Raw genomic sequence first — 14,055 nt, forward strand, 5'->3', positions numbered from 1 at the left:
CTAGTTTTTTGTTTTGTCTGATTTTGTCTACTTATGTCTGATTTTTTGTCTAGTTTTTTGTCTGATTTTGTCTATTTTTGTTTAGTTTTGTCTCGTTTTGTTTAGTTTTGTCTGATTTTGTCTACTTTTGTGTAGTTTTGTTTAGTTTTGTATAATTTCGTTTTGTCTGATTTTGTCTACTTTTGTCTAGTTTTGTTTTGTCAGATTTTGTCTACTTTTTTGTCTGATTTTATCTAGTTTTGTCTATTTTTGTTTAGTTTTGTTTTGTCTGATTTTGTCTACTTTTATCTACTTTTGTTTTGTCTGATTTTGTCTACTTTTGTCTGATTTTGTTTAGTTTTTTGTCTGATTTTGTCTATCTTTGTTTAGTTTTGTCTCATTTTGTTTAGTTTTGTCTGATTTTGTCTTTTTGTTGAGTTTTGTCTAGTTTTGTCTAATTTCGTTTTGTCTGATTTAGTCTACTTTTGTCTAGTTTTGTCTAGATTTTAGTTTTGTCCGATTTTGTGTAGTTTTGTCTAAATTCTTTTTGTCTGATTTTGTCTACTTTTGTCTAGTTCTGTCTGATTTTGTCTACTTTTGTCTATTTTTGTTTTGTCTAGTTATGCTTTGTCTGATTTTGTCTACTTTTGTCTAGTTTTGTCTCATTTTGTTTACTTTTGTCTGATTTTGTCTAGATTTGTTTAGTGTTGTCTAGTTTTGTCCGATTTTGTCTAGTTTTGTTTAGTTTTGTCTAGATTTGTTTAGTTTTGTCCGATTTTGTCTAGTTTTGTCTAATTTCTTTTTGTCTGATTTTTGTCTTTTGTCTAGTTTTTTGTTTTGTCTGATTTTGTCTACTTTTATCTACTTTTTTTGTCTGATTTTGTCTACTTTTGTTTTGTCTGATTTTATCTAGTTTTGTTTAGTTTTCTCTCATTTTGTTTAGTTTTGTCTGATTTTGTCTATTTTTGTTTAGTTTTGTCTCATTTTGTTTTAGTTTTGTCTGTTTTTGTCTATTTTTGTTTAGTTTTGTCTAGATTTGTTAGTGTTGTCTAGTTTTGTCTAGATTTGTTTAGTTTTTTCCGCTTTGTCTAGTTTTGTCTAATTTCTTTTTGTCTGATTTTGTCTACTTTGTCTAGTTTTGTCTGATTTTGTCTACTTTTGTCTAGTTTGTTTGTCTGATTTTGTCTACTTTTGTTTTGTCTGATTTATCTTTGTTTAGTTTTCTCTCATTTTGTTTAGTTTTGTCTGATTTTGTCTATTTTTGTTAGTTTTGTCTATTTGTTTTGTCCCTGTTTGTTTAGTTTTGTCTAGATTGTTAGTTTTGTCTAGTTTTGTCTAATTTGTTGGTTTTTCCGCTTTTGTCTAGTTTTGTCTAATTTCTTTTTGTCTGATTTTGTCTACTTTTGTCTAGTTTTGTCTGATTTTGTCTACTTTTGTCTAGTTTTTTGTCTAGTTTTGTTTTGTTTGATTTTGTCTAGATGCGTTTTGTCTGATTTGTCTACTTTGTTTTGTCAGATTTAGTCTATTTTTGTTTAGTTTTGTTTTGTCTGATTTTGTCGACTTTTATCTACTTTGTTTTGTCTGATTTTGTCTACTTTTGTCTGATTTTGTCTAGTTTTTTGTCTGATTTTGTCTAATTTGTGTTAGTTTTGTCTCATTTTGTTTAGTTTTGTCTGATTTTCTCTTTTGTTGAGTTTTGTCTAGTTTTGTCTAATTTCGTTTTGTCTGATTTAGTCTACTTTTGTCTAGTTTTGTCTAGATTTTAGTTTTGTCGATTTTGTCTAGTTTTGTCTAAATTCTTTTTGTTGATTTTGTCTACTTTTGTCTAGTTCTGTCTGATTTTGTCTACTTTTGTCTATTTTGTTTGTCTGTTTTGTTTGTCTGATTTTGTCTATTCTCTAGTTTTGTTTTGTCTGATTTTGTCTACTTTTGTCTAGTTTTGTTTAGTTTTGTCTCATTTTGTTTACTTTTGTCTGATTTTGTCTAGATTTGTTTAGTGTTGTCTAGTTTTGTCCGATTTGTCTACTTTTGTCTAGTTTGTTTAGTTTTGTCTAGATTTGTTTAGTTTGTCCGATTTTGTCTAGTTTTGTCTAATTTCTTTTTGTCTGATTTTGTATTTGTCAGTTTTTGTTTTGTCTGATTTTGTCTATTTATCTACTTTCTTTTGTCTGATTTTGTCTACTTTGTCTGATTTTGTCTAGTTTTTTGTTGATTTGTCTATTTTTGTTTAGTTTTGTCTCATTTTGTTAGTTTTGTCTGATTTGTCTATTTTTGTTTAGTTTTGTCTAGATTGTTTAGTTGTCTAGTTTTGTCCGATTTTGTCTAGATTTGTTTAGTTTTGTCCGATTTTGTCTAGTTTTGTTTAGTTTTCTCTAGTTTCTTTTTGTCTACTTTTATCTACTTTGTTTTGTCTGATTTTGTCTACTTTTGTCTGATTTTTTTGTCTAGTTTTTTGTCTGATTATGTCTAATTTTGTTAGTTTTTTCTCATTTTGTTTAGTTTTGTTATTTTTGTTTAGTTTTGTCTTTTGTTTAGTTTGTCGTTTTTGTTTTGCCTAGGTTTGTTTAGTTTTGTCTAAATTTGTTTAGTTTTGTCTAGTTTTGTCCGATTTTGTCTACTTTTGTCTAGTTTTGTTTTGACTAGTTTTGTTTTTCTAATTTTGTCTAGATTTGTCAGATTTTGTCTACTTGTGTTTTGTCTACTTTTGTCTAGTTTAGTTTTGTCTGATTTTATCTACTTTTGTGTAGTTTTGTCTAATTTCTTTTTGTCTGATTTTTGTCTACTTTTGTCTAGTTTTGTCTGATTTTGTCTACTTTTGTCTAGTTTTGTTTGTCTAGTTTTGTTTGTCTGATTTTGTCTACTTTTGTGTAGTTTTGTCTAATTTCTTTTTGTCTGATTTTGTCTACTTTTGTCTAGTTTTGTTTTGTCAGATTTTATCTACTTTTGTTTTGTCTTATTTTGTCTACTTTTGTTTAGTTTTGTTTCATTTTGTTTAGTTTTGTCTGATTTTGTCTATTTTTGTTTAGTTTTGTCTAGTTTTGTTTTGTCTCGGTTTGTTTAGTTTTGTCTAGATTTGTTTAGTTTTGTCTAGTTTTGTTCAATTTTGTCTACTTTAGTCTAGTTTTGTTTAGTTTTGTCTAGTTTTGTCTAATTTTTTTTACTGTTGTCTGATTTTGTCTAGTTTTTTTGTCTAGTTTTGTTTGTCTGATTTTGTCTACTTTTGTCTAGTTTTGTTTTGTCAGATTTTGTCTACTTTTGTCTAGTTTTGTTTTGTCTGATTTTGTCTACTTTTGTCTAGTTTTGTTTTGTCAGATTTTGTCTACTTTTGTTTTGGCTGATTTTGTCTACTTTTTTGTCTGATTTTGTCTATTTTTGTTTAGTTTTGTTTTGTCTAGGTTTGTTTAGTTTTGTCTGATTTTGTCTACTTTTGTGTAGTTTTGTCTGATTTTGTCTACTTTTGTCTAGTTTTGTTTGTCTGATTTTGTCTACTTTTGTTTTGTCTGATTTTATCTAGTTTTGTTTTGTTTTCTCTCATTTTGTTTAGTTTTGTCTGATTTTGTCTATTTTTGTTTAGTTTTGTCTATTTTTGTTTTGTCCCTGTTTGTTTAGTTTTGTCTAGATTTGTTTAGTTTTGTCTAGTTTTGTCTAGATTTGTTTAGTTTTTTCCGCTTTTGTCTAGTTTTGTCCAATTTCTTTTTGTCTGATTTTGTCTACTTTTGTCTAGTTTTGTCTGATTTTGTCTACTTTTGTCTCGTTTTTTTGTCTAGTTTTGTTTTGTTTGATTTTGTCTAGATGCGTTTTGTCTGATGTTGTCTACTTTTGTTTTGTCAGATTTATTCTATTTTTGTTTAGTTTTGTTTTGTCAGATTTTGTCTACTTTTGTTTTGTCTGATTTTGTCTAGATGCATTTTGTCTGATGTTGTCTAGTTTTGTTTTAACAGATTTAGTCTATTTTTGTCTAGTTTTGTTTTGAAAGATTTTGTGTAGTTTTGTTTTGTCTGATTTTGTCTACTTTTCTCTAGTTTTGTTTTGTCTAGGTTTGTTTAGTTTTGTCTAGATTTGTTTAGTTTTGTCTAGTTTTATCCGATTTAGTCTACTTTTGTCTAGTTTAGTTTAGTTTTGTCTAATTTTGTTTTGTCTGATCTTGTCTCTTTTTGTCTAGTTTTGTTTTGTCTACTTTTGTCTAGTTTTGTTGTGTCTGTTTTTGTCAACTTTTGTTTTATTTAGTCTACTTTTTTGTCTGATTTTGTCTACTTTTTCCTGATTTTGTCTACTTTTGTCTAGTTTTTTGTTTTGTCTGATTTTGTCTACTTATGTCTGATTTTTTTGTCTAGTTTTTTGTCTGATTTTGTCTATTTTTGTTTAGTTTTGTCTCGTTTTGTTTAGTTTTGTCTGATTTTGTCTACTTTTGTGTAGTTTTGTTTAGTTTTGTATAATTTCGTTTTGTCTGATTTTGTCTACTTTTGTCTAGTTTTGTCTGATTTTGTCTACTTTTGTCTTGTTTTGTTTGTCTGATTTTGTCTACTTTTGTCTAGTTTTGTTTTGTCAGATTTTGTCTACTTTTTTGTCTGATTTTATCTAGTTTTGTCTCATTTTGTTTAGTTTTGTATGATTTTTTCTATTTTTGTTTAGTTTTGTTTTGTCCCGGTTTGTTTAGTTTTGTCTAGTTTTTTTTGTTTTGTCTAGATTTGTTTAGTTTTGTCTAGTTTTGTATAGTTTTGTCTAGATTTGTTTAGTTTTGTCCGATTTTGTCTAGTTTTGTCTAATTTCTTTTTGTCTGATTTTGTCTACTTTTGTCTGATTTTGTCTACTTTTGTCTAGTTTTTTTGTCTAGTTTTGTTTGTCTTATTTTGTCTACTTTTGTCTAGTTTTGTTTTGTCAGATTTTGTCTACTTTTGTCTACTTTTGTCTAGTTTTGTCAAGTTTTGTTTTGTCTAGGTTTGTTTAGTTTTGTCTAGATTCGTTTAGTTTTCTCTAGTTTTATCCGATTTTGTCTACTTTTGTCTAGTTTTGTTTAGTTTTGTCTACTTTCATTTTGTCTGATTTTGTCTATTTTTGTCTAGTTGTGTTTTGTCTACTTTTGTTGTGTCTGTTTTTGTCAACTTTTATTTGATTTAGTCTACTTTTTGTCTGATTTTGTCTACTTTTTTCTGATTTTGTCTACTTTTGTCTAGTTTTTTGTTTTGTCTGATTTTGTCTACTTTTATCTACTTTTGTTTTGTCTGATTTTGTCTACTTTTGTCTGATTTTGTCTAGTTTTTTTGTCTGATTTTATCTATTTTTGTTTAGTTTTGTCTGATTTTGTCTATTTTTGTTTAGTTTTGTCTCATTTTGTTTAGTTTTGTTTTGTCTAGTTTTTGTTTAGTTTTGTCTCGTTTTGTTTAGTTTTGTCTGATTTTGTCTATTTTTGTTTAGTTTAGTTTTGTCTAGGTTTGTTTAGTTTTGTCTGATTTTGTCTACTTTTGTGTAGTTTTGTTTAGTATGTATAATTTCGTTTTGTCTGATTTTGTCTACTTTTGTCTAGTTTTTGTCCGATTTTGTCTAGTTTTGTTTGTCTGATTTTGTCTACTTTTGTCTAGTTTTGTTTTGTCAGATTTTTGTCTACTTTTGTTTTGTCTGATTTTATCTAGTTTTGTTTAGTTTTGTCTCATTTTGTTTAGTTTTGTCTGATTTTGTCTATTTTTGTTTAGTTTTGTCTAGTTTTGTTTTGTCCCGGTTTGTTAGTTTTGTCTAGATTTGTTTAGTTTTGTCTAGTTTTGTTTAAGTTTTGTCTAGATTTGTTTAGTTTTTTCCGATTTTGTCTAGTTTTGTCTAATTTCTTTTTGTCTGATTTGTCTACTTTTGTCTAGTTTTGTTTTGTCAGATTTTGTCTACTTTTGTTTTGTCTGATTTTGTCTAGATGCGTTTTTGTCTGATGTTGTCTAGTTTTGTTTTTTAGATTTTGTCTTTTTTTGTCTAGTTTTGTTGTGTCAGATTTTGTGTAGTTTTGTTTTGTCTGATTTTGTCTACTTTTGGCTAGTTTTGTTTTGTCTAGGTTTGTTTAGTTTTGTCTAGATTTGTTTAGTTTTGTCTAGTTTTATCCGATTTTGTCTACTTTTGTCTAGTTTTGTTAGGTTTTGTCTAATTTCGTTTTGTCTGATTTTGTCTATTTTTGTCTAGTTTTGTTTTGTCTACTTTTGTCTAGTTTTGTTGTGTCTGTTTTTGTCAACCTTTGTTTGATTTAGTCTACTCTTTTGTCTAATTTTGTCTACCTTTTTCAGATTTTGTCTACTTTTGTCTAGTTTTTTGTTTTGTCTGATTTTTTCTACTTTTATCTACTTTTGTTTTGTCTGATTTTGTCTACTTTTGTCTGATTTTGTCTAGTTTTTTTGTATTATTTTGTCTATTTTTGTTTAGTTTGTCTCATTTTGTTTAGTTTTGTCTATTTTTGTCTAGTTGTGTCTCCTTTTGTTTAGTTTTGTCTAAATTTGTTTAGTTTTGTCTAGTTTTGTCCGATTTTGTCTACTTTTGTCTAGTTTTGTTTTGTCTAGTTTTGTTTGTCTAATTTTGTCTAGATTTGTCAGATTTTGTCTACTTGTGTTTTGTCTGATTTCGTCTACTTTTGTCTAGTTTTGTTTTGTCTGATTTTGTCTATTTTTGTCTAGTTTTGTTTTGTCTGATTTTATCTACCCTTGTCTAGTTTTGTCTATTTTTGTTTAGTTTTGTCTAGATTTGTTTAGTTTTGTGTAGTTTTTTCCGATTTTGTCTAGTTTTGTCTAATTTCGTTTTGTCTGATTTTGTCTACTTTTGTCTAGTTTTGTCTGATTTTGTCTACTTTTGTCTAGTTTTGTTTTGTCTAGTTTTGTTTGTCTGATTTTGTCTTTTTGGTCTAATTATGTTTTGTCTGATTTTGTCTACTTTTGTTTTGTCTGATTTTGTCTACGTTTGTTTTGTTTTGTCTGATTTTGTCCCCTTTGTTTTGTCTGATTTTGTCTACTTTTGTTTAGTTTTGTTTTGTCCGATTTGGTCTACTTTTGTCATATTTTGTCTATGTTTGTCTAGCTTTTTTTGTCTTTTTTTGTCTACTTTTGTTTTTTCTGATTTTGTCTACTTTTGTTTTGTCTGATTTTGTCTACGTTTGTCTAGCTTTTTTGTCTTTTTTTGTCTACTTTTGTTTTGTCTGATTTTGTTTACTTTTGTTTTGTCCAATTTGTTCTACTTTTGTCTGATTTTGTCTATGTTTGTCTAGCTTTTTTTGTTTTTTTTTTTGTCTACTTTTGTTTTGTCTGATTTTGTTTACTTTTGTTTTGTCTGATTTTGTCTACTTTTGCTTTGTCTGATTTTGTCTACTTTTGTTTTGTCTGATTTTGTCTACTTTTGTCTAGCTTTTTTGTCTGATTTTGTCTAGTTTTGTGTAGTTTTATTTTGTCCAATTTTGTATAGTTTTGCCTAGTTTAGTTTTGCCTGATTTTGTCAGGTTTTGTCTAGTTTTGTTTTATCTGATTTTGTCTACTCTGTATAAAATTATATCCTTTATTTGTTATCACAACATATTTTTTTGTCAAGTCAACTAGCTTCACTAAAGTTGTTGAGATAACAAAGGGTTGTTAGTTTAGGTTGATTAAAGTAATAGCATGGTGATAACACACTGATTTAAAGGGCACCTATGGTGAAAAATCCACTTTTCAAGCTGTTTGCACAGACATGTGTGTAGATATAGTGTATAGACCATCATATTGAGGTGATATAAACACACCCAGTCCTTTTTTTTTTTTCTTCAAATTTAACATTATAAAAATGGTGGACCAATTGGTGCAGTTTTCAGATCGACTGCAACTTGACGTAGGAGTGCGGTCCCCCTGACCACTGACTTGATTGACAGCTGTGCGTATTAACATGTCCCGGTAGTCACGTGTATAATCATATCAACAAGACCAGACGTGCAAGCAACCGGAAATAAAAGGTCTGTTCAGTTCGCTAGGATCATCAATGATCATCAAATGTGATCAAGAGTGAGTTTTACAAGTTTAAAATGTTTTTAAAACATTGCATGTGTGTAATGAATTACAGCAATTTAGCTTAGCTTTACTTCATCAGCACAGCCGTGTGTTAGAACAATTATAAAAGAAGACACTTCAATCCCGGTTTGTGGGCGTTAAATCAGGTTTATTTTGTACATTAACATAACATTTTACATTTACATTTACATTTAGTCATTTAGCAGACGCTTTTATCCAAAGCGACTTACAAATGAGGAAAAGGAAGCAATTTACACAACTATAAGAGCAGCAGTAAACAAGTGCTATAGACAAGTACCAGGTGTGTAAAGTCTAAGAAGCTAAGCATTAGTAAATTTATTTTATTTTTATTTATTTTTTTTGAGAGAGAGAGAGTACAGTTAGTGGTATAGCCAGAGAGGCAGTTAAGATTAGGAAGGAAATTGGAGACTAAACAGTTGAGTTTTTAGTCGTTTCTTGAAGACAGCAAGTGACTCTGCTGTTCTGATGTAGTTAGGGAGTTCATTCCACCAACTGGGCAGATTGAATGTGAGAGTTCGGGAAAGTGATTTCTTCCCTTTTAGGGATGGAACAACGAGGCGACGTTCATTCACAGAACGCAAGTTTCTGGAGGGCACATATATCTGCAGAAGTGAGAGCAGATACGAAGGAGCAAAGCCAGAGGTCGCTTTGTAAGCAAACATCAGAGCTTTGAATTTGATGCGAGCAGCAACTGGCAGCCAGTGCAAACGGGTGAGTAGCGGAGTGACATGTGCTCTTTTGGGTTCATCAAAGACCACTCGTGCTGCTGCGTTCTGAAGCAGCTGAAGAGGTTTGATAGAATTAGCTGGAAGCCCGGCTAGTAGAGTTGCAATAGTCCAGTTTGGAGAGAACAAGAGCTTGAACAATGAGTTGAGCTGTATGTTCAGATAGGAAGAGTCGGACCTTTCTGATGTTATAAAGTGCGAATCTGCAAGATCGAGCAGTTCTAGAAATGTGGTCAGAGAAGTTTAGTTGGTCATAAATCGTTACTCCAAGGCTTTTTACCATTTTGGATGCAGTAACGGTTGCCCCATCCATCTGGATTGAAAAGTTATGGTGTAGAGTCGGGTTGGCAGAAACTTCAAGCATTTCCGTTTTCGCGAGGTTAAGCTGAAGATGATGATCTTTCATCAAGTGTGAAATGTCTGACAGGCAGGCTGAAATGCGAGCTGGAACCGAGGGATCATCAGGGTGAAAAGAGAGGTATAGCTGAGTATCATCATAATAATAAAAATAATAATATTTTAAATATTTCTTATCAAAAGATTTTAAATATTGAGTAAAAACAAGCAAGCTTTACTTATATGCATACACTTTTTTCCAAAATAACCTTTAAAAAAAAAATAAAAATAAAACAATTCGAACAAATGTTTTAAAAACTATAATAAACTAAATCTATGCACAATAATCTGTCCAGGTCGATGTCCATGGAGCACGTTTACACACTTTTCAGGATTTTTAGTTTTTCGCCAAATTCTCTCAGCAGCCCGAAGTTTTGAGCGATGCTCACGGAGAACATCAGAGAGCCAGGGTGCAGGAGGACTGGCACGGGCTGGCCTGGATGTAAGAGGACATAGTCTGTCTAGACATGATGCTAGCGTGGAGCAGAGTGTATCAGTGGCGCTGTTCGTATCAAGTGCAGAGAGTTTGCAAGATGGAGGAAGAGAGTTTGAAAGAATGGTGGATAGTCTATTGGGTGACAGAGAGCGTAGGTTTCTGTGAAAGGCAACCAGAGTTTAGAGGGCACTCTAGAGGGCACATATGTGTACGTGTATGTTTTTGCAACTATTTTCGTTAAGATGACACTCAATTTTGCCATAACATGCTTCGAAGCACGAAGAGGGTGCAAGTAAGTTACCTTCCACGTAAACACCGGGCTCTCTTAAACGAATGAGCAGGCTGGAATTCGACTCACACATGCAAAGCACAACGGATTAGCAGTTTATCGCCTTAACCACTCAGCCACCTCGCCACGCATATAGGTGCTCTCCTAATGGAGGCTGGACTATGGCATATACGTATGTTTTTGCAGCTATTTTCGCTAAGTATTACATACAGTTTTGCCATAAACATCCTTTAAGACGCTGAGAGGTGCAAGTAAGACACCTTAGACAGAAGCAGTTGCCTCTCTCAAAACAGTTAAACTATGAGAATGGGATTTAAACCAGAACTTGCAGAGTACAACAAACTAACCTAAGCACTCGGCCACCTCTTCACGTGTAAGCACAGTGTTGTGCTAGAGAAAGGATTAACTTTTGGGACTCGAATGGATGTTCTTACAGAAAAGATGAAGATAAAGGTTGTCATAAGGAGCTTTATCAGTAGCTCTGATCAGTGCCCCAGAGTTAGGGCTGATTTATACCTCGGCGTCAAGCTCACGCGTATGCTACGGCGCAGCCTACACGTAGTTGCATAGCACCTCGCTGTGGCCGTCGGCGACATTGACGCGCACCTCTCAAAAAATGTAGCGCTTACGCGTAGCTCTGAGATTGGTCGACTTGGTAGCGCTGACGAGTGTGGGCGGAGGTGAGAGCCTCACGAGCGTGAAGTGTGGAGTCCCATGAAAAAAAAAAGTGTGGAGTCCCATGAAGGAGCTCCGCATGGAGACTGTTGTTTTGTGTTTACCTTTTAATTAAAGTTGTTGCACGTCCACTGGTTCCTGCCTAAAAATGAGTGAATTTGAGCCACATGCACATTAAGAAAGCGTTCAGAAAAAAACAAAACACCAGCGAAGAAACTCAACACAGAGAAACATAAACACCTACTGCCAGCTAGCGTTTTGGAAGTGTATTGCAGAGCAACAGAAACAGTGCGCAGAAGTATAAGTGCACGGCTACGCGCAAGGCTTGCGCCGTGGATCACGCTGATCACTTGACAGAAGTATAAACCAGGCTTTATTGTTCAACATTAACTGCAACATGTTTCTTCTGGTTTTGTTGGAGAGAAACTAGACAGAATGCCTGAGTCTAAAAACCGCAGCATCGCTGACCTTGGATTTCTGTCAAAATATGGTTTCAGTGCCCTTGCATTCTTCATTACCTTACCCAAATCCCTGTACAGCCCAATAAACACATCCCAATCTCATCCCTTTTCTCTGCCGTTCAGCGTTGTGACTCCGCCCCCTTTACCAGATTACCCACAATTCTCTTCTCCCAGATTCACATAAGTAGTGTATACTTTTCTTTTAAGTAAAAATGAAACAATGTATAAGTAATTATTTTTGGACAAATCAATACCCTGTTCTGCTGACACAGCATGCACTCATTGATGCCAGAGGGCTGATTGCTGGCAGTTTAAAGTTTGATGCCACCTTGTCGTTGCATGTCCAGATTGGTACACAGAAGAGTTCATTGCTGTTACAGCTATTCTTTCGCAGAGGCAATATCGTAGCCTATGAGGTCTATCCGAGGCGTGATCATTGCTGGTTGAAAACTTTACCCAATACCTCGCTGAGATGACTTGAAATACAGTCAGCTCTGGCAATTTTTGTCAGCCTTTTAGTAGGCTTAATGTTCTGTTGAAAAGGATAGCTGTGCTTCTGTTTCATTAACATGTTGCAACTTTCGTTGAGCTTCTAAACATGCAGCAGGCTGGATTAACCTGTACCATAACATTCTTCAGAATGCAAGCAGAGTGCGTGTAAGAAACCTTCCATGGAAGCACCAGGCTCTCTAAAATGCAAAAGCAATTGAACGACGAGAATGGGATTTGAACCCACACAGGCGGAGCACAGTGGATTTGCCGTCCATCCCTGCCGGAGGCTGGATTAACTTTTACCATAACATCCTTCAAAGCGTTGGGAGGGTGCGAGTAAAACACCTTCCACGGAAGCACCGGGCTCTCTCAAACACCAGAGCAAATGAGCGACGAGGATGGGATTCAAACCCACACATGCAGTGCAAAATGGATTAGAAGTGCATCACCTTAACTACTCGGCCACCTCATCAGCAGAATCAATTAACAGTCCATCGCCTTAACCACTCGGCCACCTTGTCACATATGTTCTCGCTTTCCTGATGGAGGCTGGACTGTGGCACATATGTGTGTATATGTATGTTTTTGCAACTATTTTGCAAAAATATTCGGTAAGATGACATTCAATTTTGCCATAACATGCTTCGAAGCACGAAGATGGTGCGAGTAAGATAACTTCCCCGGAAGCACCGGGCTCCCTTAAATGAACGACGAGGATGGGATTCGAACCCACGCATGCAGAGCACAATGGATTAGCAGTCCATCGCCTTAACCACTCGGCCACCTCGTCATGCATGAAGCCACTTTCCTGATGGGGGCTGGACTTCGGCATATATGTATGTATTTGCAGATGCTTTCGATACAGATGACATTGAATTTTGCAGCAACATCCTTCAAAACGCTAAGAGGGCACGAGTAATACACCTTCCACTGAATTACCGGGATCTTTAAAATGCCAGAGCATTTGAGCGACGAGGATGGGATTCGAACCCACGCGTGCAGAGCACAATGGATTAGCAGTCCATCGCCTTAACCACTCAGCACCTCGTCACATACGTTCCCACTTTACTGATGGAGGTTGGACTGTGGCACATATGTGTACGTGTATGTTTTTGCAACTATTTTCGTTAAGATGACACTCAATTTTGCCATAACATGCTTCGAAGCACGAAGAGGGTGCAAGTAAGTTACCTTCCACGTAAACACCGGGCTCTCTTAAACAAATGACCAGGCTCACACATGCAAAGCAAAACGGATTAGCAGTCCATCGCCTTGACCACTCAGCCACCTCGCCACGCATATAGGTGCTCTCCTAATGGAGACTGGTCTATGGCATATACGTATGTTTTTGCAGCTATTTTCACTAAGTATTACATACAATTTTGCCATAAACATCCTTTAAGACGCTGAGAGGTGCAAGTAAGACACCTTAGACAGAAGCAGTTGCCTCTCTCAAAACAGTGAAACTATGAGGATGGGATTTAAACCAGAACTTGCAGAGTACAACATACTAACCTAAGCACTCGGCCACCTCGTCACGTATAAGCACAGCGTTGTGCTAGAGAAAGGATTAACTTTTGGGACTCGAATGGATGTTCTTACAGAAAAGATGAAGATAAAGGTTGTCATAAGGAGCTTTATCAGTAGCTCTGATCAGTGCCCCAGAGTTAAGGCTGATTTATACCTCGGCGTCAAGCTCACGCGTATGCTACGGCGCAGCCTACACGTAGTTGCATAGCACCTCGCTGTGGCCGTCGGCGACATTGACGCGCACCTCTCAAAAAATGTAACGCGTACGCGTAGCTCTGACATTGGTCGACTTGGTAGCGCTGACGAGTGTGGGCGGAGGTGAGAGCTGCACGAGCGTGAAGTGTGGAGTCCCATGAAAAAAAAAAAAAGTGTGGAGTCCCATGAAGGAGCTCCGCATGGAGACTGTTGTTTTGTGTTTACCTTTTAATTAAAGTTGTTGCACGTCCACTGGTTCCTGCCTCAAAATAAGTGAATTTGAGCCACATGCACATTAAGGAAGCGTTCAGAAAAAAACAAAACACCAGCGAAGAAACTCAACACAGAGAAACATAAACACCTACTGCCAGCTAGCGTTTCGGAAGTGTATTGCAGAGCAACAGAAACAGTGCGCAGAAGTATAAGTGCACGGCTACGCGCAAGGCTTGCGCCGTGGATCACGCTGATCACTTGACACAGAAGTATAAACCAGGCTTTATTGTTCAACATTAACTGCAACATGTTTCTTCTGGTTTTGTTGGAGAGAAACTAGACAGAATGCCTGAGTCTAAAAACGGCAGCATAGCTGACCTTGGATTTCTGTCAAAATATGGTTTCAGTGCCCTTGCATTCTTAATTACCTTACCCCAATCCCTGTACAGCCCAATAAACACATCCCAATCTCATCCCTTTTCTCTGCCGTTCAGCGTTGTGACTCCGCCCCTTTACCAGATTACCCACAATTCTCTTCTCCCAGATTCACATAAGTAGTGTATACTTTTCTTTAAGTAAAAATGAAACAATGTATAAGTAATTATTTTTAGACAAATCAATACCCTGTTCTGCTGACACAGCATGC

At 34.7% G+C, this 14,055-nt stretch overlaps 2 non-coding genes across 2 annotated transcripts; one reads left to right on the plus strand and one right to left on the minus strand.

The window, feature by feature from the left end:
• The first annotated feature begins 11,361 nt into the window (after window positions 1-11,361).
• LOC130224128 (U4 spliceosomal RNA) lies at window positions 11,362-11,502 on the plus strand. The gene has a single exon (XR_008837204.1). It is a non-coding gene; the product is annotated as a U4 spliceosomal RNA (small nuclear RNA).
• Window positions 11,503-12,179: 677 nt separating this feature from the next.
• On the minus strand, window positions 12,180-12,261 carry trnas-gcu (transfer RNA serine (anticodon GCU)). Its single transcript has one exon. It is a non-coding gene; the product is annotated as a tRNA-Ser (tRNA).
• Between the last annotated feature and the right edge of the window lie 1,794 nt (window positions 12,262-14,055).

The sequence above is a fragment of the Danio aesculapii genome, chromosome 4 (genome assembly GCF_903798145.1).
Source record: "Danio aesculapii chromosome 4, fDanAes4.1, whole genome shotgun sequence".
In the NCBI taxonomy this organism is placed as follows: domain Eukaryota; kingdom Metazoa; phylum Chordata; class Actinopteri; order Cypriniformes; family Danionidae; genus Danio; species Danio aesculapii.